Below are 26606 nucleotides of genomic sequence, written 5' to 3'. Positions count from 1 at the left end.
AGTGGAGGGGCTTTTCTGATAAACCTATTGGCCTTTGACAGGCTTTACTGGAACAGATGCAGCAGAATCCAATTTTTCAACATTGAAGACTGTTAAATTATCCTTTATCTTTATCCCTTCCATACTCATTGTAAGCACAGTATCCGCAACCTAATGCGACCCCTTACTGAAGAGTGTGTTGTAAATCAAATCAAATCAAATCAAATCAAATAAAACTTTATTCGGATAAGGAAACTTATCCATAAAAGTACAAACGAATCAAAACATTTGTACAGAATAAAAAACAACAAATTCCTAAAATTAGTGCAGATAAAACAAAGTAAAATAGGAACTCAATTAATACATTAAAAAAAGAAATCTATCCTTAGTACACAAAAAAGAAAGGATACTAAGCACGATATGATTTCTGGAACTTGTTACACAGTGGTGTAATCAATACTTTAAATGTAATGTTAATCATAATCTTTTCGGAATTTGATGCATGATTTTAAAAAGCAGAGTATAGGGACAATTAAGAATTCTAAGTCCATACATTGTAAGGCTTGGAGCGCCGGACGGCATTGGCGCAATCCCATGTATTTTACTAAAGGTAAAATCCAAATTCTCTGTGGGTGGTCATAGAGACTGCAGAAGAACGTTACATGGAGAAGCGTTTGCGCTGACTGCCCATCACAAGGACAGGTGGTAAGATTTGCGGAGTGTGTTGTATACCTGTTATCATGTACTTTTCAATTTTCAGGGGCTTCTATTGCATAGTTGTGTCTTCTTTGACATAATCTACTTTTTTCGGTGTACACCTTATCACCTCGCTTCGTACACCATTGGAATTTACGCCTCCGCTGATCCATTGAAGGGAATGCTCAGCTTATCTTCTTCCATTGACGCGACATGAGCTTTAAACGCCATTGGATGGGACTTTACAGCCCTCAGTTAACCTTGGAATTGCATATTGCATTTTTCTCAGGTTCTTGTTTAATTTATTGACGCGTTGTGCCCGGTGCCTTTAGCAATCCTCGCGAGACCAGATCAGGAGGGCACCTTTGATGAACGCCGAAGAGTTGGCAGCGATGCCAGCCTGTCAATAGGCTTGATGGATATAAAGAGAAAGGCGCTGGCATGGGAACGCAGAATCCCAAGGTGCCATGGTAGACTGAGGTAGATTATACACTTTGTACAATTTTCTTCCACCTTGGCGCGCATAGACTGAGAGAAGAAAGACATCAAGACCCAGCTGATCGTATCATGATGAACACATGCCAAGCAAGTTCTAATTACATCTTTGCAAAGTCAAATATTTGTTGCAGGCAGAGGATTAATTGGCGATGGGGGCGGGGGGAGGGGAGCGGAAGTGGCTCCTGTCGCCGCACAAAGGGAACAGATGCCCGCACGCCTTGGGGAAACGCGGCTTTCCTTTTACAAATCAGAGCTTTAAATTACAAGGTTTTTACCAAACAGAACAGTTGGGGCAAGTCGTCTGCTCTCATTTGTGTAATGGTTTCTGTCACTGGTGATTAGACACAGGATGAAGTAAAAGAAATTTGACAATTAGGAATGAGGGGTCATTAATCTGAATCTTTGTTAGGCGAGCGAGAGAATGAACTTAAAAGCCCACGAAACAATAAAATAAAACTAGAAAACTGCGCTTTCGGCTGCCGGAAGCAAATGTAGCCTGGAACCCTCAAGACAGGCTCCCACGAAAAGATAGTGAGCTGCTGGTGGTAAAACAAGTGTGGAGTCCGGTGCAGTGCTGAAATGGGCGGGTACTGAGTACCTGCACTTCTCTAATTTGACACTGGAAGTACTTGCACTTCCCAGCACTCCTGCATTATATTTCATGGGGGAGTAACGGCACTTCTCAGGTCCAAAAAGGTACTCCAAATAAGCACATCTGTATTTCCATTTATATGTCACAATAAAGGAGCTTGGGCGCTTTTAAGATAGTAATGTGGATGGCCTTCGTGTGTGATAGGATACAGGCTGAACATGTGTAAACAATGCGTGGGTTTGTATAGGGAGGGTGTGCGCATAAGTTGCTCCACTTTAAAAAAAATTTTTTATGGGACTTGACCAACAAAGTACCTCAAAGTCCTGCCAGAAAACTGCTACGGTCATGTCACAGGTGGGCACCTGTAACTGCCAACACAGATCTATTTGCAGAAATAGTTCCCTTTAGGACTGATTAATCCAATCCGCAATTTAGCCCAATAAAGCATCAATTGTTGGCAAAAATGCAAAGCACATTTCTTTGACTTAATCATTTGTACTGCTTTCGAAGTGTTCTTATTGTACATCAAATATTACTGCCACTAGACATCATACAGGCCGGTGGTTCCTAACCTGTGGTCTAGGACCCCTGCTTAGCAAATTACATAATATTGACAGATTAATGAAGTGTATATAAATAAAGAAGCAAAATGTAAAACTGAACATTTTAAAACGGTCTGTAAATTTGAATGGATTTAAAATCAGAGGCTAAAAATTAAGGTGGTGTCATCAGACTGATTCGTGGGAACATGTTTCTTTAGTGTCCATGTCTCCATTAAGTACTCCATTAAGTAGTGCAATTCAGAAGAGTCCAAACGTCTCATCCATTCTTCCATCCGAACTTCATTTGATTATGCAAATCAATCTTTTATCCATTTGTATAACTTTACATAAACTCCTTGAAAGAAAAAAATAGACAACTCGTTTCAGCCTGACTCTTCCCAGCCTCATCAGGACATAATTGGATTGGACCATGCATGTTGAATCTTGTAGTAAAACCAAAGGGGATGATGGACGGAATGTTGAACATTGCAAGCACTCACCCCCAGTCAACTGATCTGGGTTTAATACATCATCATTCTTTAGCTCACTCCGCCACCCCAGTTCAGACATGGCCAAATGCAAATCAGTCTGACCCCGTGCCTCATGGGAACAGTCCAACCCAAACTGCCAAGCCATGTCTTCCCTGGACCGGAAACAAGCATCCTAGGACCGGTTTCTGGCTAATCAGCCATCATCGGCCAGGCTAGCTTGAATCCAGTGGCAAAGTGAGCAAGGGACCCATGTCTTGGCATTCCCTGCCAACTTACGGCGAACAAAGCAAAACCAAAGGGGATGATGGACGGAGTGTTGAACATTTCAAGCACTCACCCCCAGTCAACTAATCTGGGTTTAATCCATCATCATTCTTTAACTCACTCTGCCACCCCAGTTCCGACACGGCCATATGCAAATCAGTCTGACCCTGTGCCTCATGGGAACATCCAGCCCGAACTGCCAAGCCATGTCTTCCCTGGACCGGAAACAAGCCTCCTGGGACCGGTTTCTGGCTAATCAGCCGTCATCGGCCAGGCTGACATGACGAGTATTCATGATGCCCAGGAAATAACCGTTGTAGAGGGCTAGCTATTTATAAGTGAGGTGAAGAGTTAAAGTGTACATTCTATATCAAATAATAAAAAGAGAACTCTAGGAAGTCCCCAGTATTGACCAACTTATGCAATAGTCATAATCCAAGTAAATCAGACAGAGATCCAGTTGGACTCGTGCAAGACATTTGAGAATCTACCAGATCTCGAGCATTATCTTTCCTATGAATTTCGGGTCTAAGAATGGATGAGACCCTTGGACTCTTTTAAGATCTTCTATTGCTTCACACTCACTTGGTGGTTTCTGCATCCTGCACGATGCCATGAGCTTGCCCAAATAAGTACCAAGTTGATAGAGTGACTATGCACCTACTCACCACAGTTATTCTTTGAGTCTTCCAATATGTTATCATTATATTAGCTCTGCTAACATTGCTGTAAAAACATTATCAATTTACTGTCACGTGGTTATTCGTTTTTTTGCTGGCTTAATTGTAATTTCCATTTATTTTGTTTATCCTGAGGTTTTCCATTGTCAGTTTTTTCGTTAAGAGTAGACATTTCCTTGCAGTATCCATGACATATGACATTTATTTTGGACTGCCCGGTTCTGGAAGTTGATAGGGACCTAAGAGCAGAAAGCGATGGGAACTTTTAGTGCATGAATAGATGTCATTTGTTGTGTGCTGGAAAGTCGAAACCCTTCTCAGGGTGTAGCTTCAGGGGGGTGTTTGGGGTGTGACACCCACAAATAAATTATATCCTATCCTGGTATTTGGGTAGGGGGACATGAGTCAAGCCTTCTATGTCTGTCGGTTTTTCTCACAGTGCACCAATAATAAAAGACCAAACACTGACCTTTGATGAAAAATAGGAGGGAGAGAGACCGGGCTGTATACCTGGTGGCTGAATTTCAAAATGTGAAACTAGATAACCTGGAATCCGTACCACTTCCCTACTTGTCCAAAATGAGTGATCCTAGGCAAAACATTTTTCACAGAGGCTCCTTTTACATTATTATTACATATGCGAACACTTGTTTTTTTTTAAATCTTATTTTTATTGGCATTTCTTACACATCTGTTCAAAACACAGACAACAGGCAAATCTATGTACAGCATCCTCCGTTGTAGCAGCATGGCACTTTAAAATATATCGTCTCAGGAGCACTGTGGACAATTGTTAGCATCTTTATTGCTGTTTTGCATTTCAGTAATCGGATTAATGGCACCATCAAGACCCTGGTGTACAATGGTACATTCTATTACTCACTGTACAGTTCGTTCGAGTTTACCACGCGGGCGTCCAGTGGCCTCCCATTAGGGTAGGACAGTATAGTTCAGAATTAATGAATTTACCTTTTGAAAAACTTCTAAACACAAACTTAAACCTGTGCAGAAGAGTGGTATATAATAGGGATCAACTGTTCACATCTGGGGAGTCAGAGCTTAGGGGTTAGTGGGCCAACAGAGGCATAGCGGACGAAAGGGAAGGGCGTCTCCTTTCATCCTTCTCCATCATTCTCATGATCACATTCCACCACAATGCATAATTTGGGAAAATCAATATGGTCACCACCATCCTTACAGGGATAAAAGTAGGTTTTTATGTTTCAGTGTCATCACTCAGGCTATCCCGCTCTCCCCCTCCTTGTCACTAGTGTGCTTCGGCTGCTACCATGACACCATCATTTCCTTCCATAATTCTGCTATAGGGCGCTTCAGCACTCCTCTGGCCTCCTCCCAATTCAGTGCTCTACCTTCTGCTCCCGCCCAGTTAATCACATCGCGATTCCAGCTTTCAACCTTGTGTCCCTGTATTGATTTCCATTCTAGCGCTATTCTGCGTTTAGCAACACTCAAGCCTAGGTCGTTCATCCTATGTCCACCCTTACGTTTAGGTGGACGGGGGAAAGAGTCCCAGCAGTCACACCCGAGCCGTAGAAGCCAATTCCCTTCCCAGGACTTCTTTAAGTTTGGAAATAATTGCTTCCCAGAAGGGGCGTAATTTTTGGCATTCCCATGTCATGTGTATAAAATTAGCGTCGGGTTGGTCACATCTTGGACATTTCCGTACGTTCCCCCATAGGTGATGTTAAGGCAGTTTGGTGTCATGTAGGTCATATGTATGACGTTGAATTGTATATATTTTAGACGTGTGTTACGAGAGATCTTCTTGGGGGACTGCAAGATCTTACACCATTCACCGGCTGTGAATTCACCTCCCACCATCTTTTCCCATCTCCCTCGCAACCCACCCAATGGGTCCAGGGACGCTGCAAGCAGGGTGGCATAGAACCACTTCACTTGGTGCCCGGCCGTGACCAAGGTTATCAGTGCATGCAAGATTTGGTGCGTCTCAGGTTCCTCCCTCCCCTCCACCCACAAGTGCCCAAAGGTGCGGACTAGTGCTTCATAATGCAGAAACGGTCCCGGAGGAAGCCCACAGCTCTCCACCAGTTCTTCAAAGGGGATGAGGCCTTTCTCCAGATAACAATCTCCCACTTTTTCCAACCCTGCCTGCATCCAAAGCTCCAGCTGGTCCCCAGTAAATAATGACATAGGAGTTCCATGTGGTAAGCCCACAAGAGGCAACATAGGGGTATATCTCGGGGCTTTCGTTAATTTATCTAAAGATCTCTTCCAGGCTTGTAACGCAGTGCATTTGTATCACCGAGTGATACGGGGTGGAGGTAGTCGGCACTAACAGTTTAGCCAACAACAGATGTGGACGGCTACCAGGATCCAACAGACATATCCTCCTCGTTGACCACCTACAACCTCTGTGCCAACCATTGCAGTTGAGCAGCCAACATGTAGAACTCGGAATTCGGTACCCCTAGCCCACCCTCTGCCATGGTGCGCTGTAGCATCTTCAAGGAAACTCTTGGACACCCTTCATCCCACACTAAGTCTCGCAGCAATGAATTTAATGGACGGAACCATCCTGGTGTCATCAAAACTGGAAGGTTGACAAAGTAATGTAAAAGCTGGGGTAACATTACCATTTTGGACAGGGAAATCCTGGCCATGATGGGGAGTTGCAGCGTGCGCCAGAATTGGACACAGGATTTAGTAGACCTCACTGTTCTGCCTTGGTTTCCCTCCCTCAAGTCTTCCAGGTAATGAAAAACATGGATGCCCAGGTATTTAAAGGAGTGGGGAGTCCATAGGATGTCAAGCTGCACAGCCTCCGGTCTGGGTAGCGGTCCCGCTACAGGAAATAAGTACGTCTTGGTCTTATTAACCCAGAGGCCTAATATTTGATCAAGCTCTCCAGGATCTGTATTGCTGATGCAGTGCCTTTCACTGCATCCCCAGATAGATCAGCAAGTCATCTGCATAAAGTGAGATAGTATACACAGTGTGCCCACCTTAAGACCCAGCCCCTCGCCCCCTTTCAGGCCCTTTCTGCGAGCAGCTCTATCGCAAAAGCACACAGAAGGGGTGAAAGAGGGCACCCCTGCTGCATGCCTCGGAAGATCGTATATTGATTGGAGATTGTTTTGCCCGTTTTGACCCTCGCAGTAGGTGCCGCATAGAGGAACCAAACCCACTTTATCCAGTCGCTCCCAAGGCCCATTCGCAGATTAACCTCAAACAGATACTCCCATACTAACCATGTTAAACATCTTTTCCAGGTCAAATGACAGCACTGCCGCCTGCTAGTTAAGTGGTGCTTCCTCATGGTAGAGTACAGAATAGAGTCTGCGGAGGTTGTAGGAGGTACAAGGGGAAGGAATACATCTATTTTGAGCTGAGTAAATAAAGGATCTCATGTGAGGAAGCAACCTGCTCGCCAGGACTTTTTATTAAACCTTTATTTTTTGTTGTGCAGTCAATAGAGATACATGACATTCACATCATTACCAATCAAACAGAGCGTAATACTTATGGTACATCAGTAGAAAAGCGTACAGTCCTGTGGGCTGGATCACCTCATCATGTCTTAACAGCAAAACATAGCAACAGCAGACAGCAGGGTGGAGACTAAGCATGAGCTTTACCGAAAATCCGCAATCCGCGAGCGGCGGATTCCGCGGTCAAAAGTTCAAAGCCTAATTTACGATGGCGCCGGCAAGCTGCCAGCGCCATCCTCAAATAGTTACTTAATTAGCTTCAACAGGAAGCTCTAATAGATAAGATAAAGCAGGGGCTCGAGCGCCTGCTTTATTTTATCAGTTGGAGCTTCCTGTTGAAGCTAATTAAGTAACTTTTTCAGGATGGCGCTGGCAGCTTGCCGGCGCCATCGTAAATTAGGCTTTGAACTTTTGTTGGGGAAAAACGGTGGTGTCAAACGGTGGTGTCCTCTTGAATAAATATGAAGGGCAGGGTTCATTCTGGCACGACGGTCCTGGCACAAAAAATAAACCTCAACAGGAAACACTTGCAGATATCAATAAAGCATGTGCCCTAGTTGAAGCTTAAATTCAGTGACTCATTCATCAGCCCAAAAACAATCGTGAGCGTTGTGGAGGCTGGGCAGGTGTGCCTTCTTCCCAAATATACCATCGAAAATCCGCTGTGATGCAGGCCAGAGGCATTTGCATCTTTGACTTTCACGAGCGCTATCCCCGTGCTGCTCTGATCGGTCTCTGACCTTTTAGGGTGCCTTCTTCCCAAATATAGTATAATATACCATCGAAAATCCGCTGTGATGCAGGCCAGAGGCATTTGCATCTTTGACTTTCACGAGCGCTATCCCCGTGCTGCTCTGATCGGTCTCTGACCTTTTAGGGTGCCTTCTTCCCAAATATACTATAATATACCATCGAAAATCCGCTGTGATGCAGGCCAGAGGCATTTGCATCTTTGACTTTCACGAGCGCTATCCCCGTGCTGCTCTGATCGGTCTCTGACCTTTTAGGGTGCCTTCTTCCCAAATATAGTATAATATACCATCGAAAATCCGCTGTGATGCAGGCCAGAGGCATTTGCATCTTTGACTTTCACGAGCGCTATCCCCGTGCTGCTCTGATCGGTCTCTGACCTTTTAGGGTGCCTTCTTCCCAAATATACTATAATATACCATCGAAAATCCGCTGTGATGCAGGCCAGAGGCATTTGCATCTTTGACTTTCACGAGCGCTATCCCCGTGCTGCTCTGATCGGTCTCTGACCTTTTAGGGTGCCTTCTTCCCAAATATACTATAATATACCATCGAAAATCCGCTGTGATGCAGGCCAGAGGCATTTGCATCTTTGACTTTCACGAGCGCTATCCCCGTGCTGCTCTGATCGGTCTCTGACCTTTTAGGGTGCCTTCTTCCCAAATATACTATAATATACCATCGAAAATCCGCTGTGATGCAGGCCAGAGGCATTTGCATCTTTGACTTTCTCGAGCGCTAACCCCGTGCTGTTCCTGTGACCAGGAGCTTCTGTCTCTTAATCTGCTGCTCTGATCGGTCTCTGACCTTTTATACACACAAGAGGCATGTGCGCTCGCATGGAAGCCCCGTCCGTTTGGCCCCGCCCACACACTCGAGGAAGCCCCGCCCCCAAATCCGCCGATCCGCAAAATCCGCGGATTTTGCGGATCCACGATCCGTGAATCCGCAAATTCGTGAATCGTGGATCCGCAAAATCCGCCCATGCTTAGTGGAGACAACATTAGCAGATCACTGCGCACAATGCAGTGAGGAATGCAAGTATTGGGAAAGATCCACTACTCTTGCAGGCCGATCCAACAACAAACTAGCTAGTTACAAGCAATGTGTAGTAGAGAGGACGAGCAGCAGACTACCCGTGTAATGTGGCTGACTCAATCCTTACCAGGTGGCCATCAGTATCACTATTAGTACTAGTGTACCCTGCGTGCAGCATCAAGGGTGTCCCTTCGACTCCTCCAAGTACGCATATGGAATGTGGGTACTCTGATTGGTGTTTGTCGTGAGGTGATGCACGGTGTCTAACCAGTTAGGGGCCACCCCTACATGTGCTTAGTCACTGAACCCAATGTGCATGTAAAATCCCAACTTGATTACAGCATCAGGTTATCGGAAGGCCTGCGTCACGTGCCCAGCAAATAGCAGTATCCGAACTGCAGGTGCCTCATAGTCCTCTACCACGTCTCAACGCTGAGTAGCCCGCCACTCCACGAGCAGAGAGACTCTGTTCCCACCAGCTAGGTTTATCGCAGTTGTATCCGAGCGCCAGACAACATTAATTTGCTCAGGGCTCAGCTATCTGATCCTCATCCGCAGAGGTGTCACTGTGAGACACTTGGGACAACCAGTAGAGCTGTAACGGGGACCAGATATCTTTGGGCCTGCAAGTGCTCGCCAGGACTTGAGTAAGGATTTTAAAATCTAGGTTTCACATTGAAAGGGGCCTAAAATCCACCACTCTGGCATCTATCTTGTGAGAAGTTGGCCTGATGTATGATGTCTCCAATTCTGGGGGCACCTTGTATCAGTCCAAACAATCCCTTATGGGGGTGGTTGTAAGTCAACCTGTAGACAAGCTATCTAATGGTAGCATGGACTAAGCAGCCATTAGGCTAAACTCAAGAGGGCATGTGAAGCCAGCTGTTTTACCATGTGCAGTCCTGTAATATCAAATGAAAGGACACCACACAAGTTATATATTATAAAAATATATGTATTTATTACTAGAATAATCTTCTGTACTCTGTATGAGTGCAGAGGCACAAGCGTTTAAACAAAAGCACAGTTAAACATTCAAAAGTTGCACAATTATGGATAGGGCCGGTGGCCACTCAAACCATATAGCAAAAAAGTGGTATAAGTATCACTTTACGAACAGTGGTAAGGGCTGGGGCCTTGAGAATCGCTGGGACTACACTGGACTAACTGCAGTTAGGACGGGAGTAGCCCGCGGGAATCGGGTGCAGCGCTAAAAGCACACGCATGCACCAATGCAAAGTCAATGGTGCGTAAAAGTTACAAAGTTACTGTTTTGGAAGTCTTCCGACTGGAATAGAATTACCACACTTTAAACTACAACACTAGAGGTGTAAACCACTACAGGAGCACCGGTGTTAGATCGTTACCTCACCCACAGTAAGCGGGTGCATAGGTGCCAAAGTGTGTCGGGTTTCGTCGTGTAGATCTATGGAGCCTGGAGATGAAAGTGCTGCAGGCGGCCAGGAGAGAAGAGTCCGGTTGGATCCAAGGGTGGATTGAAGATGTAGAGTACCTGAAAGCAGAGGCGACAGAGTCTGGGTCACTAGCCAGTGACTAGGATGGAACCAGGAAGGAACCAGGCGATGTAGGGCGCAATCAGGTGGTTGTTGAGAAGCTTGTCTCCGCTGCCACGTGGACTCTGGGGCATCGAGGATGACCTGGAGTGAATCATGAGCTGTCCCACAAAGGTTCTCGCTATCGGCGGTGTCGGCTTCCGGATCGGAGTTAACAAGCCTTGGCAAGTGCAACCCATGCAGGATTGGAAGATCGCTTCTTGTTCGGACCAGCAAGGTCAGATAGATTGCTCCTTTTTAGGGGAGCGAGGGCCAGTCTAGAGCAACCAGACCAGCAGTGTAAATTTAAGGTTTCGTCGGTATTGGGGCCACTAGCCAACGGGCAAGTGACCAAACCAACGTGTCAAGCAGGAAAATGCAAAAGGGCCCCACGCAGCACTCGGTGAGTATGGAGGGGAGATCTTCAAAGAAAAAGCTGCTCGGGCTGGGGCTACTCAAACCCCAATGCACAGCTTCAAGGAAGCCTCGGGAGCTGCACGGTCAGCACTTTGTAGTTTTTCCAAGATGGCTGGCTCCACGCTTCATGTCGCCTCCACTGGTCTCAGATTCGCTGGGACTGTGGATCGGGCTGTTAGAAGTCAGGGATGCTGAGTCTCGTTGATCTCTGTTGCTCGAGTTCCAGCAGGAACTGCAACAAAGCAAACTGTTGGGTGCTGGATGGTGCCTGTTTGCACAGGGTGGTCACTCCTTGACCACAAGGGAGATTCTTCAGTCTTCCACGTCGAGTGGGATGTCGAAGGGTCCAGAGTTCTGTATCAAAGTTTCAGTCAGGATAATCTTCTGCTCCCGGGCACAGCTCCTACCTTTATTCCAAATCAAGGGGCTGGATTACCTGCTAGGTCCCTCCTATGGGTGGGACCAGGGAAGAGGGTGGTTACACCCCTTTCCCTTTGTCCAGTTTTGCACCAGAGCTGGGGCTGGAGTGCCCCAGAACCGGTTTGACTGGATTTTGCATGGGACACCTTGTGTGCCCCAGGCAGTGTCTAGTTTCTTTCAACCCTCCCTGCTCCAATCCACTATCTCCTGTCTGGGGTGGTGTAACACCTCCCTGTGACAGGAAACTCTTTGTCCAAGCCTCCCCTGCCAAGTTTCGGTCAGCAGCAGGAGGCCAGACTTGTGTCGGGCAGCAGCATCCATTTTGTGATGCTGAGGCTCTGGTTAGATTTAACCGCGTTTAAGTAAAGTAACATGTCTTCTCCCTCTAGAAGGGTGGAATGCTACCCCCATCGCCAGAACTGGCGAGGGGGTAGTATTCCAAAGTGTATGACACCTTACACGACATGTTTTGATAAAGCCAAACCAAAGTTAGCAATAACCGCGAGGATTATAATGCACTTAAGAGTATATGGTATGCAATATCCTGGAACAGCTATAAGGAAATGGTTCCGAAAGCTGCAGACAGGCTCAGCTCATGCTAGAGCACCATCTCACATAAAACCAAGCACTCTGCCTCCAGGATTGTTAAGGCCTGCCATAGGAGTGACTTATAGGTATACATGTGTCCAGATATAGGTTTAGATATAGGTATACTATACCTAAGCAAGGGGTGAGTACACCACCTTGCCCCAGCTGAGTGATCAGCCAGTTGTGTCGATTTAAGTGGCCAGCCAGGGGTGGCAAAAGATATGCTGCAACCCCTGGTAGGCCTTGGATGCACCTATGCCCTGGGTACCTATAGTACACTGTACAGGGGCTGATAAGGTGTCCAGTACCAAACTGGTGATTTACCTAAAGTACATGTATGTGAATTTAGAGAGAGAACAGCAGGCTGTGGGTCTGATTAGCAGGCCCACAGCCACATTAAGTCAAAAATCAGTGAAGCAAAAAGCAAAAATTGGGGTGACCATAGGAAAGCAGACCCTACTCTCCTACATATCTCTTTGGTTTTGGGGGGGTGGAACCACAAGCACGTCCCGTGTAGTACCGGGGAGTTCACCCCGCTTGAGCGACTCACCATATATAACCTCTAGTTGTGGTGCCAAACTGGTGGCAAACAGCTTATGGAATTCCACCGGGAGACCACCAGGCCCCGGCATTTTACCTGTTGCCATGTCCCCAATGGCTGCACAGATTTTGTCTATTGTCACTGGGCCTCCCAACTCCTCCTGTGTCTGGCGGTCTACAGCCCGAAGTGGTAGTGGGTCTAGGAAGTCCCTGAAAAGGGATGGGCTAGCTGCTGCTGGGTCAGCATACAACCTCTCACAGTAGCTTTGGAAGGCAGCATTAATTTAATCTGGACTATAAAGCAGCTCACCTGTTTCCAGCCTTAGCTGGGTGATAGGTGACCCATGGGTTTCTGGTTGGATTAACCACACCAGGAGCCATCCGGCCCTCCTGTCTTCTCTCTGCATCCTGTCCAGGTACTCTTTGCAATCATGGCAGCGGAGTCGGTTCAGCACCTCTTGATAGTTCACTCGCGTCTCTTGTAACCCAAGCAGGGAAGTGGGATCAGCTCCCTGAGAAATTTCTAACTGGTGCAGCTTCTCCTCTAAATCTAGAATCTCTTTGCTTATTTCTCGCTGTGCCCCAATCTACTGCCCCATACAGTGACCCCGCACCACTACTTTGAAGGCTTCCCATTCCAACAGGGCCGAGGACGCCATATGTGCATTCGTAGGGAAGAAAGACTTCATAAGGTTTGTCAAGGAAGACCGATATGGGACATCTTCCAATGTCGGGAGTTGTCTCCCTACGGGCTGATAGGACAACAATAAAGGGCTGTGATCAGACAGAGTGCCCCCCAAGTATTCGGTTTGTGTGATGGAACCGCTAAGTGTCGGCGCACAGAGAAAGGTATCTAGTCTGGTGTGCACCTGGTGAATCTTTGAGAAGAAAGAGTACCCTTTGTCTCTTTCGTGTTGCCTTCTTCAAGTGTCTTCTAAGCCCCAATGGTGGATTCTGTCCTGGAACCCCGCCGCTGTGCAATGGGATTGCGCCCCTGGGCATGGCGGGTGTGAGCGGTCAGCCACAATGTCCGCTACACAGTTAAAATCACCTCCCAGTAATACCTGCCCGCTCATATATTCAGCTATCTTGGCTAAGATGGAGGTCAGGTAGGTGACTTGGTCCTGATTGGGGGCGTAGATGTTACCCAGTATTATCTCTTATCCCACCAGTCTACCCATCAGTATTATATACCTACCCTCCGTATCTATCATTGAATGTGTGAGGTTGAAGGGGACTTAGGGCTTTACCCATATTAACACCCCTCTTGAGAAGGCCGAGGAGGTTGTTGCGAAGACCTGGCCCCTCACCTTTTGCGAAGTTTTCCCGCTCCATCCTTGGTTAGATGAGTAAGTAAGAATAAATATTGTGATGTTTAGTCATGGATCCCATCCCCCTTATATTGCAGGTCAAAAACCTTATGGTATTATGCGTTTGTGCCATGGTAGCCTTGAATCCTTCGCAGGCCACCCCATGGGCTGTCCCCTGCTCTTGTTCGCTCAATCATGTTGGACCACTCTATTCTGCAAACATTGAAAAATAAATTAACATAACAACACCATTGCTGAACAACTCCCCGACCCCAGGACAGTCCAACAATGGCCAGCCGCCCAAATTACATGTAGAAAATCGAACACTAGTTGAGGCCCAGCTCCAAAGGGGTAGGGAACTCGGTGGGGGGTGCCAAAGACAAAGGTCTAACCTAAAATGAGTATATTGCCCATGGTGCACTGGCCGGAGCCAGTGTAGACCAGACCTGGTCCCCGGCAGGTGTCAGAAGCCCTCCTGCCCCCCGCACCCCCAAGGGTTCACCAAGAGTCACCGGTCCACCACTATTTATCTGCAGTGTTAGGGGTCACCACCGGTAGTGCTACGCTGCCACTGCTTGAAAATCCGATTCGATCCCCTCAGTCTCTCTCTTGAAGAGCGAGTCCCAGCCTCTGAGGGGGATCTCCTGTTTTTCATGATGGCCGCTACTGCCCGCAGTGCCTCTGCTCTCTTTCAGTTTGTGAGGATGTCGGCCATCTTGGGGATCCCTTCGGGAGCATCTTCTGGATCTCTTCCTGGGTTCCTGCTTCTCAGATGTCACCGCCTGTGCCTGTGCAGACATGGGAATTCCGGTTTTGTACACTTCTAGCCACTCCCCGGCAGCCTTGGGGTCATTGCAAAAGTGTGCTTTTCCATCCAGGAGCATGTGTAGTCGAGCAGGAAAGATCAAAGAATACTGGAGTCCCTCCTCTCTCAGTGCTTTCTTGACCTCTAGAAAGGAAGTTCTCTTTTTCTGAACGTCCAGAGTGTAATCAGAGAAGATGGAAACTCTACTGTTGTCTACGGCATATGGGCCTTCCGTCCGGGCTTTATGTAGGAGAGCATCTCTGTCTCTGAAGTGGAGGAGTCTAGCCACCAACGGGCATGAGGGTCAGCCAGGAGCTGGCGTTCTGACCAGGACACGGTGTACTCTCTCAAGGGTGTAGAAGGTCTATAGGCCCTCATTGGCCACCACAGTTCGCAGCCATTCCTCTAGGAAGCCACCATATGGCTTGTGGAGAAGTGTGGCTCAATGGTTAGAGCAGCAGACCCTGATGCAGAGGTCTAGCCCGGGACCAGGGTTCAATTCCTCGCCTCGGCGGGGGATCTCCTGTTTTTCATGATGGCCGCTACTGCCCAAAATTTGGGCTCAAAATTTCCACGGACCTGATAATTCTCGCTTCGGTGCCTATTCCAATCATGGAGTCCCACTCTGCAACTCTGGGCAATAGCTTGCTTAATCTCCACAACGGCCCCCACAACGCTAAGGATGCCTGGCCTCCACCTTGGGGGTGCCCAGGAGTGGACACCTCACAGGGAAAGCCAGGATGGGTTCCACAGCGGTATTCATACAAGCGCCTTGAGACCCTTGCGGGTGAGTAGTGCGCTATACAAGTATCAATTTACATTTACATTTACCATATCGTTGCCCTCAGATCCCTCAGGCAGGCCAAGAACCCTTATATTGTTCCTCCTATTTCATCCTTCAGCATCTTCTGCCCTCCGTTCCAAGGTGCTGATTCGATCTGTGAGGTCTCCCACCTGTGTCGCTAGTAATTGTTGTGCCAGCTCGAGAACTGTTAGTCTGGGTTCTGTGCTCTTCAATCTTTCGGCCAGCTTCTTGTGCTCCTCCTCGAACATGCCTATGGCACCGGCACCGTGCTGATGTCCTGGTGGAGGGTGGCCTTAGTATCAGCAATAGCCTCCAAAATTTTCATTAATTGCCGCTGCACTGGGTCGCCTGAGTCATTCTGCACCATTTCTTGCGGAGCTTCTTCAGTTTCCTGGGCGGGCCCCGTTTACTTTGCTCGTGGTTTGTCCATTTCAGCGGAATGGTCTTGGCCACTTCACCACTATGGTGGGGTGCCCTAGGGGTTGTTGCCCAAGTTCACCTCCCAGTACTGCGGTGCGTTGCAGCTGCTTCCACCTTTGCACTGTCACTGGACTCTGGCGGGTTTCCGCTCAAGGTCTACGTATAGCATCCACAAGTGTTCTGGTGTGACCTCGTGGCTCCCCACTTGTGCTGCAACTCTAGCCACAGTAGGGCACAGCCACGCACCTATACTCTTAGGGATACCTCCAATGAATCCGAGGGCAATTGCACTTGTGTGTTCTCCGCTAACTGGGATGCCCACACGGCTCGTGTTTCTTGGGAGCATATGCTTTTCTTCCACACTGAGCACGTCGCTTTTCACTCCCAGCCATAGATCTCAGCACCCATATGGTCATCCAGAGGTGTCTGGCGCCGGGTCAGTCCCCACAGGATGTCCCACTGTCAGGGAATCTCCATGCAGATGAGCCACATCAAGCTCACCACATGCCATAATTAGCTCACTCATTAGAGGCCGCACCACTTTCCTCAGGCCTGGTTCACCTCTCAGGTTACGGGGTAAATACAGAGGGGGGCCGACAGTGTCCCCTCATTCGTCTGTGCCAGGTTCCTTCCTGTCGGCGGTCAGGCCTCGGTGCACAGCCCGACTCCCTGCCGCTGACCGGGTCCTAGGACCTCACTTCTCAACAGGAGCCTTTCGTGCCAATACCCCTGATTCAGCACACTCTTCAACTGGGCCACAAGGTCTCCCAGCAGGGCTCTCAGGTCTCTTCCCGCACCTCTGATGACCAAACTCCACTGCAGCACACTTCTGCACCACATCTCTGCAGCAGGTCTCATACTCGGGCTTTCTCGATCCCCAGGGCGAGCTGCAGGAGCTGGACTGCCAACCTGGAGGGTCGCGGTGCTTGTTTCTCTCCCTCTAAAGTCAGTACACCAGCCTACCTGATAGCGTGGAGTCCTGCAGTCTTTGCCAATGTTCCCCCGATATCTAGGGCTGGCCGCTAGTACTTGGCATGTGGTCTCGCCTCCACACTGCCCTCGCGGCACTGGGTCTCACCGCTTTCTCAGTAATCGTCCCCACCAGGCCCTCCGGCCCCGGACCTTGCTGCCATCGGGTCGCCGGATTCCCCGGCAGGACCCCCAGGGATCCATCAGCATCAGTGACCAGTTCTCACGAGAGCCCTCGCCTACTCACTGCAGTGGCCCACACAGCGGTCCCGAGTCTCTTCCCCAGTCAGGCTTCAGAAGCCAAGCCGCCATCTTAGTGGCGTTCAGGCCTGCTCCTCTATTGCACAGCTTTTCAGTGCATCGGCTCCCCCACGCAGTGGGAGACCCAGCAATCAGCTCCGGGGTGCCTCCGATTTCCAGGGCTGTCCCCAGATGGACGTTCGCACCCTGTCTGCCTTCCAGGGTAGCAGGATGTTTGCGGGCCGGCATGGAGCTACAGGCTCACACAACCGCCATCTTCGGCTTCCAAGCCACGCCCCCCACATATGAGAACACTTGTAATTACATAGTTCAGGATGTGTGCTGTACAAGCACCTCTTATGATTGATTGATTTTAATAGACTATAATGTTGCTCAATCCATAATAAGAATCCAGGCCACGTTAAGGGTTTTCATGACTCCTGATGTGCCTATTGGTCAGCTAATGGGATTGTAGTTGGGCGGTGAGCCATTAATGTTTCTAAGTTCATGTTTATAAACTATCACTTTTCACAAATATCTGTCTATGCAGTGATATAATCTGATATACTAAGGTGACACGTTTTCTTTCACATGTTAAAGAAATAATGTTTTACATTTTGTCAAGACTAACATATTTTTAGTCAGAACCGTTTACTTGGCTTTTTTTTTACAGTAGTACAATAGAAGGGCAGTTTTTAAAGAATATTTTGAAGTACTATTGTAATACTAAAACATACTACAAAGTGCAGTATGTGAATAGGACACAGGCCCTTCAACATGGTCGAGTCATGTAAGTTTCACTTTTGGAGTAAATTTACACTCTGATTTTCTGAATAGCCAAACAATTGCAATTACTTAGAAGTTGCCTTTGTGAACCAGGTCCACATAGTGACGTTTTCATAAAAATAGTAAATCTGCACTTATACAGGTACTCCTTGAATGGGTGCAAATTTACACATTTTTAGATTTCACAATCCTTGATATTTGTAGGATTGGCAACAGTGCTTAGTTTGTTTAGAAAAAGAAAATGCCATGGCTATTGTCAGGAGGCCACTGTTGCTTGCACCACCCATTGCCCCCGCCAGCACCTCCAATGACAGAACCAACACAACTACTAACCATCCCACTTACAAATGTGACAATTCTGACTATTACAGGCCCCCAATGCTATAAGAATGGCTTTGGCAGCAGGTATTGAAGAGAAGCGTGGCTCAGTGGTTAGAGGCGGCAGACCTGGAAGCTGAGATCGACTGTGGACCAGGGTTTGGTTCCCTGCCTCGGCGGGTCTCGGGCTCAAAAATTCCACGGACTCGACAATTCTCGCTCTGGTGCCTACTCAACTCACGGGGTCACACTCTGCGACTCTGGGCAATAGCTTGCTTAATCTCTACTATGGCCCCTTGTGGCGGGATGCCTGGCTTTCACCTTGTGGACCCTGCCGGGGTTTCTCACAGGGGAATACCAGGACGGGTTCCCTAAGCAAGCGCCGGGACGCTCATGGGCAGCTGTGCCCTTTACAAATCCAACACATTTAAATTTACATTTACATTAGTCATTTGTGTCTATTGAATCAATAAACAACTGTTGTTGTGTTACTCTATTTTAGACAAATCGTGCCACCATGGCAGACTGTCATAAGTGCCAGTGTTGATAATTAAGTGCCAGTGCTGAGCACTGGAAACCACCAGCTCAAATTGAGCGCAGCTTGGAAAGCTGTGCCAGTTTCAGGCTTCAAGGCATACTACTGGCAATCAAACACCCAAAAAAGTGATTGGATTACTGCCAATAAATTGCCTAACCGGTGACAATCGCATGGGGTAGCACTCCAACCTATCTTTGTTTGCCCACTGTGCCACCCAAGACAGAGGCCCACCTAGTACTGATCTCATTCCTCATGGAAGCAGTCCATCCCAAACCTTAATCGTTTCACCCATCCACCCTGCAGCCCACTACTTTTTTAGTTGAGAAATTTGAGATTCAGCCCCCCAAATCTTGCTGACTTCGCTACGCCCCTGACCCTTTCACCTGCAAGACTAAATTACAGACAGCACTCAGGCTGCTTTGAAACCTCCGTGTTTTCAGAAACACTTATAAAGTTTTGAAGACAGTGGATGTCTTACTTATGCTAGAGATAAAAGCCAGGGTTTAAATAGAAAATGTTGGCCCTTTGAAAAACATAGCAACCTTTTTTGTATGCCTCATGCATTATGGTGTGGGTTTTCATTTAAATGCACAAACCTAGTTTAATGCAGAAATGGGCAACTGAAACCTGTACTGAAGTTTCAAACTTAAGATTCTGTAGGACTTCAAAATGATGATGGAGTTTCAAGTTTATTGAGTGCAGATTTGAGACCAGCATCGCTGGAAGTAAGTAGAAAGCATGATAGAAATTCTGCAAAAGCTGAATTTTTTTTTAGTCTTGCCCCAACACTTCTGGTGTTGCAGCGCCAATGGGATTTGCACCTTATAGATTTTTAATGCAAAATCAAGTACACGCCGCACTCGAGCGGATGGACCTTTAGTCCCTGACTGAACCTTCACATCAACAATACATGAATGACAGTGAAGCACACTACGCCCTGCAGGGATAACCGAGAATAGTGGATTTGCAAACCATGAATGTTTGTTAACAGATTAGAAAAAATTACAAACTCCAATCATTCAAAGTTCTCAACAATAAATGATCAGTCATCTGACTGTCTCCATTATCAAAATCAGATCAATGAAAAATTTGCAAATGACATAAGGACTGGCTCCATTTTAGGTAGGCTGAGGCTCCATATTCTGTATTTTAGCAAAATCAGCATGTCTGCCTTTGACACAGATGGTGTCTGTCCAGATCTTTCCAAGAACCTATGAAAGTGTCAAGTCATTTAGATATAGATGCCAACAAGACACCTAATGCGACATCAGTCTGTGAATGGTCGTATTTTTTACATATTTGTTTACATTAATGCATCTTAGACTAGCATCTTGATTCTTATTGGTTATATCAAACATTCCTATGGTGATGTTGGGAATTCCATTTTTGATAAGATATAGTATAAAGGGACTGCCGTGTGATCACTTGTCAGGGGAGGCCATTTGCCTCAAATTATCGTGAGCAAATTACTGCGAGAGTTCATCCTGTCTGCCAGAGATGCTGCTTTATCACACTTTCTTCTGAAAGCTGATCTCGAGCCCGAGTTTGGGAGGAGCTGATGCTCATGTGATGTGTGTTTGTGGTTTGCACGATACATGGCCTGTCTGATTCCTGATAATTAGAGCGTTTTGCAGTGCGCTCATTCTCTCTAAGAAAATATAGATGCAAGTTATTCCACTCTGTGTTCTCCTAGCGTAGTGCATAGAAGTAGGTGTTAGGTTTGTAGATGACAGTTAAGCCATGGTAAAAATGTAAATTTTATTCTTGTGTTTGTGACGTGCATTTGTGCTGTTTTTAATTGAATTCTGTATGGTCATTTTAGATGTGCTGAGCAACAGGGTGCAACTGCTGAAATAAACACACCTTTTTAGTTAGTGTCTTTTTCATGGCACAGTTTGTGTGTGTGGTAGTTAAGAGAATGAAAAAGGTGTGTTTTTGATCACTACAGAGTCCCTGGATCACCGTTTAGGAACTATTAGTAACCCAAAAGCATAGACGCCACTTCAACTAGGTACTGGGTGGGGTTCTGTCGGGCAACAACAACTTGCCGTTTATATTCAAGCGTTGGTGCATTGAACTAAGTTCACTCATGTCACCCATTGGTGTGAAAATAAACCTTGTATAGCTGAGCCAGAGACTCAATGTATGCAACATAAATACAATAAAATGTAAGTGTTGTCGTAGAGCCACATTGAGCAAACTGAGTTTACCATCAAAGAAAACTTTCTTAAAATACTAAGCTAAAGAAAATCAGGTAAAATGTGAGAGAAGTCCAGCAGGAGGTGTTAGCAAATAAAGAGTTTCAATGGTAGAATAAAATTAAGATTCAGTTAAGTAGGTGAGAATGCATTTGTTCAGGAGTCGACCTCCATGAGCAGGAGCAGAGATGTCTCTAGTCTCCATAGAGTGGAAAGGGACATCCAAATCTAATTAGCTCAGCAATGTACTATTAAAACACATGCCTCTACAGTATGCAACTCTCCCCATGCTTCTCAGGGACAGTAGACCAATAAGGATCAAACATTTCACAATATCGGGGGTGTTAACAGCGTTGGAAATTCATTATTCATTCTCCATGGAACGCATACAGAAACAGTTCTTAAAGAAACTAAAACATTCTGTAACATTCTAATTAACATGAACTTCTGCAGATTGGCTCCTGAAAATAGAGAAAGGGAAAATACATGGCTTACAGGACATTTCCTCATAGGTTTCCAATGGTTGACTTGATGCAGCTTGTGGTAAACCTCGCCATGGATACTCTGATTGACAGGTGCACTATCATCTGTGTCTTGAGGCTGTGGGGTCCTTCCAGGCTATTGGTGCCCTCCAGGGTGAACTGTGTTATATGGAGGTAGTTGGGAAGTCAATAAATCGTCTAAAAAGTCATAACTAGAGTCGCTATCTCTAGTCTTGTCTGTCTTTTTTTCAATTCTACCCTGTTTTGCAATGTCTTTCTCTCTCTGGTCTAAGTCTTTATCGCAGGGTATGTCCTTATATCCCCTATGACATTCTCCCTCAATGTTTGCTGTTCTGCATTGAATCTGGCTTCAATTCAACTACAGACCTTATTCTTTGTTTGGGTCTGATATTTCTTCTTCTCTTTTGCTTGTGCGACATGCCACCATGCATTCAAAACCTCATATTGAGCAGGTCTTTGGTGGTGCGGGGGTTTTATTATTTCATGTAACACTTGCCTCAAATTCTCAATTATCCTTCGATTAAAGGTACCATGTAGGGGGAACCTGCAGGGCCCTTTCCTTGGCTGTGATCTTATTTCAATGTTTGACTCAAATGTATGTGTGCCTGACCCTCACGGAGAGGTATCCTGAAATCACTAAATAAAGCTAAATTTCGTGAAAAATTTTAAGTTATTTGACATACAGCTCAATACAGATTTAATAGACTTCAACTGAAATATCCAGCAATTCTCAGCAAATCACAATGAAATATGCAAGAACGGTAGCACCCAACCTTCGCGTGAGTAGAGGTGGAAAAGGTGTGGCGCAGCGGCCAGGGTGCCTGACTCCGGACCACGGGGTTCATGGTTCGATCCCCGGCACGGTGGCAGGTCAGCCCAGCACCATTTGACTCTGGGCAATAGCTTGCTTAATCTTCCCGACGGCCCCCAGCGCCAGGAAACCACTTCGGAGGTAGCTGTGCGCTTTACAAATTCAAGTTTTTTTTTTGTCACTCAACCACGATCAGCTTTGCAATAATAAATTATTGAAAAGCAAAAAGCAAAAGCAATAACTTTTGCCTGTTCCATTAAAGAAATGTAATTTACCAATCACTCCAAGGGAAGAATAGGGAATAACACCCTCCTTATGCTATTGTTGTAAACGTATCTAGGACCCTATTTAAATATTCCCGATTTATGCCCTTATGTGGTTATATCGAATCATATCCTTATAAAGGCATAAGAATCATACCCATATTAAGTCATAGCCAATGCAGTCCAAATACAGCAAGGCTACTCCCATAGACTCCTAGAAAGCACAACGTGTTCTTCAACAAACCAAGCCTCCAGCAGCCCGGGAATTCCCCCTGCTTCCGTATTGATTTGTCCTAGAACTCCTGGTGTCCTGAAAGAACTGCGAGTTCTTAGTGACGTCTTATGTCCACCCTTACATCAAACTCGGCACCTTCCAGGTATAAATATACCAGCATCTGCCTTAGCAAAACACATGGTGGTATGGAGCAGATCGCTATCTACTTGCCCGACGCCCTGCTGAAGCGAGTGCCGAAGGAAGCCGACCCTCCCATTGACGCACTGAGAGAGACGCTGTCTTTTCTCCTGCCGAGAAATCCAGCTCCAGTGTTTCCCTGTCACCCTTGCGGGTTGCTGGGAGATCGAGTCCTGAGAACGAGATACAAGACCTCCTTCATTCTATAAACAAGGTATGGAGCTGATTAGACCCTTAGAGAATTCTTGATTCAGATTCTTGGCAAAACTATCTTAACTCAAACTGTAGCTCACTTACTCCTTCCCACGTACTAGGCTTAGGTTAGGTACACTGGGGTAGGCGTATCTTAGAAGCACCAGTTTAGTACGTTTAGTTATGATTTGATCACTGTATGTATTGTAACCATTTTAACCACCGTATGGCTCAGAAACCATACCATGCTTTTACAGTATTACTTTGTAATACTTTTTTTACTGTACGCACTTTACTTTATGATAAGTATTGCAATTGTGGAAACTCACTTCTCTTGCATGAGAAAGAAGACTGTTAAATAAATAACCTCTTTTATTGAAAACGCCCGTCTCTCTGTTTCTCTGCACTTCTGGTGAAACTAAGCATGCACGATTGACTGAGTGAATTAGATATCTATTGTTTCCGCGACTCTGGAGATATACTCCTTATTCTGGAGGGAGCAAAGTTGTCATGTTTATGCGGTTGTCAGAAACTAATCCCTTCTTGTCTATTCAGGAAAGTTAACACCTTCAAGTTCCTAGTGACCTCTGAGCTAGCTGGCATTCATAATTAAGTCTGACATATTCAATAGAGACCTAGTCGACTTCAGTCCTATGTCTAAACTATTGTTTATGTTATTCCAATGCGCAGAGCCTATTGGGAATATAGGAACAACACTAAATGGCGCCCAACGTTTGGTAAGGTGATAATTTAACGCTAGATACTAGAGTAACACAGTCGTGCTTTTCACAAAGACCCCTTTTTCCCGTAAAAACTCCAATAGACGTCTGGAGTGGGTGAAAGGTTAATATCCGCCAAAATTTAGTAGGGCGAGAATCCTATGTATTAGTTTTTGGTTTAGTCAACGTTGAAGGATACAGTGTTCCAAAATATTGTGCACCTAATCTTTGTCTCCTTGAAACTTGCTCTGCAAACCTTTCAGTTAGTAAAATGACGGGAAGTGAAAACGAAAGAGACGATTTGGCAGCTCAAATTTTAGCGGAAGACACAAGTCTCCAGCAAGATGACCCGGATGCTATACTCAGTCAATGTAAGGAAGAGTGTAACCTACAAACTTATAAAAAAATGGAGTATCATCAAGAGATGGTACAGTCATATTTGTGGTAGAGGCGCATGAATATCGGCAGACAGAGGTGTTCTATTCATGGATACATTTTCCAGCAGCAAATGCTGTGACACGCGATTTCCACTACTACAAAGTAGAGGAATCCCCAACGGAATACGTTCCTTTCGAGGACTTGAAATTCCACTAACGTACCAAGAGCACCAGCTCTGGTTTAATGGCACCCTAAAACATCAACATCACATTACCAGGCTCGGTCCACTAGGTAGACCAGGAGCCACATGGCCGGTTCTAGCCAGCTATACACCACATCCTGACATTGAAGGAATGTCAGACAGAGAACTTTTAGTTCAGCTAAAAGAATTAACAAAAGCATATAGACAATTAGTTCAATTGACAATTGACACGGTACAACCTGCCACCAAAAATTGAAAGAAACAGAAATTACAGACCAACTTTTTGAACTTGCCAGAATAATTGAAAAGTGCTATGAAGAATTAGGTAGAGATGGTTTGGGTGGGAAACCACTAAAACCACAACTAACTGAAATTCCTGAAAAGAGCTTTATTAAAAATAATCTCATTACTCCAAAAAAGAAGTGGGAGGGTAATAAACAAAATACTCCCAGAGAAAAACAGTTTCAGTCCAGAGGAAGAACTCCCCAATGGAGAAATAGATCTCCGGAATGGGGGGGCAGGTCTCCACAACGGGAGCCCTCTGAAAAAAGATACAACCTTAGAGATAGGAATAAATTAAGAAAACCTGACAGATATCAAGATAATGATACACATCCCTCTTGATCTTTTCAGACTTCCTCACAGAAATCGGAAAGAAGAGGACGGTCAGAACATAAAGAAGAGCGCGTCAAGTCCAAAGACAAGGAACCTGCTCATCAAAGTAAAAAATTACAATTTCCCAAAAAGAAGGTAGCTAGTATTAAAATAAAACATGCAGAGGATTCTGAGGACACAACTCAGGAATGGAGAATGGGCCCAGACAATGTTAGACAGCGCAGCAGAAGTGACCATAGCTCGCAAGATCCTGATGAATCTTCTGGAGACAGTGGACACGAATGAATACATTCAGGTGGAAACTGCAGACACCAGAGTTAGTATACCCCATAAATTATATGAAATAACATTACGTATAGAGGGGGACAAAACTAGGAAAATAAGAAGTCTCTTTTGGGAGAACCTATCAAAAGGCTATGATATCCTTCTAGCAGAGAAACACTGGCCACCAGAGTTTGTCAGGGAGTGCCCACATGGCGAAGAAATGATTATGCCTGCCTTCTCAAATCACATTCCAATTCATAAAAAATACACATATGCAAAAAATGGGCAGTGGCACAAGCACCTGCATTATATAAAAATCATGTAGGATGGGATGAGGATTCTCCTCACCATAAAATTCAGTTAAAAAATCAACCTACTGCGCAGAGGCAGTATCCTGTTAAGCAAGAAGCTAAAAAACAAGTCAGGGAGATCTTAGATCAACTTGAATATCAGGGGGTGATTGAAACATGCACCTCACAAATGAACAATCCTTTGTTTCCTGTCTCCAAGCCAGACGATTCATATTGTCTAGTTTTGGACTACAGACACCTAAACTCTTGTTGCAAAACCTTTGCAGTACAAAACTCACACAGTGCAGCACTAATGAATAACATCGCGCGCAAAAAATATAAAACAACATTAGATATTTCAAATGGTTTCTTCTGCCAAAACATTGTACCAGAAAGCAGGTATTTGACCGCTTTCTCCTGTATGGGGGCCCAAAAGTAATTTTGTCGTCTCCCACAGGGATTCAAGAACAGCCCAGGATTATTTTCAGCCAGGGTAACGGAATTACTACAAATGTATGATGATGAGGCATTATCTTATGTCGATGACATCTATCTTACAGATGATGACATGGAGACACACTTGAAAAGAGTGAACACCATTATACTTGGGTTTTCAGCTGAAGGGTACAAATTCAACTTTAAGAAGTCACGAATTGGCCACCTCACTGTCCTATTTTTGGGTTATGAGTTATCAAGTGAAGGCAAAAGCCTAGCAGACAACTTCTTAGAGAAGTGTGCAGTACTCCAAAGCTCCAAGAACGCTGAAAAACGTACATTCTAAACTACGCAGAGAGGGTTAAACCACTCTTCGAATTAATACAACCTGATTTCAAACCAATTAATTGGACACAGAATCACACAAAATTTTTACGATCAATACAAACAGACATTTTAACTAAAACAAAACTGCAAAAACTCGCAAATGAACGCAACCTTGTAATCCGAGTCATCCCAGGAAGATGCGGATTTACGTACCTGACCTCTAATTAGGGAGAAACGGTACCAATAGCTTATAAATCACACTTGTACACACAAGCTGAAATGAAATTC

This window comes from Lissotriton helveticus, chromosome 5_1 (genome assembly GCF_964261635.1).
Source record: "Lissotriton helveticus chromosome 5_1, aLisHel1.1, whole genome shotgun sequence".
NCBI classification, from domain to species: Eukaryota; Metazoa; Chordata; class Amphibia; order Caudata; family Salamandridae; genus Lissotriton; species Lissotriton helveticus.
This window is presented reverse-complemented; position numbering follows the sequence as displayed.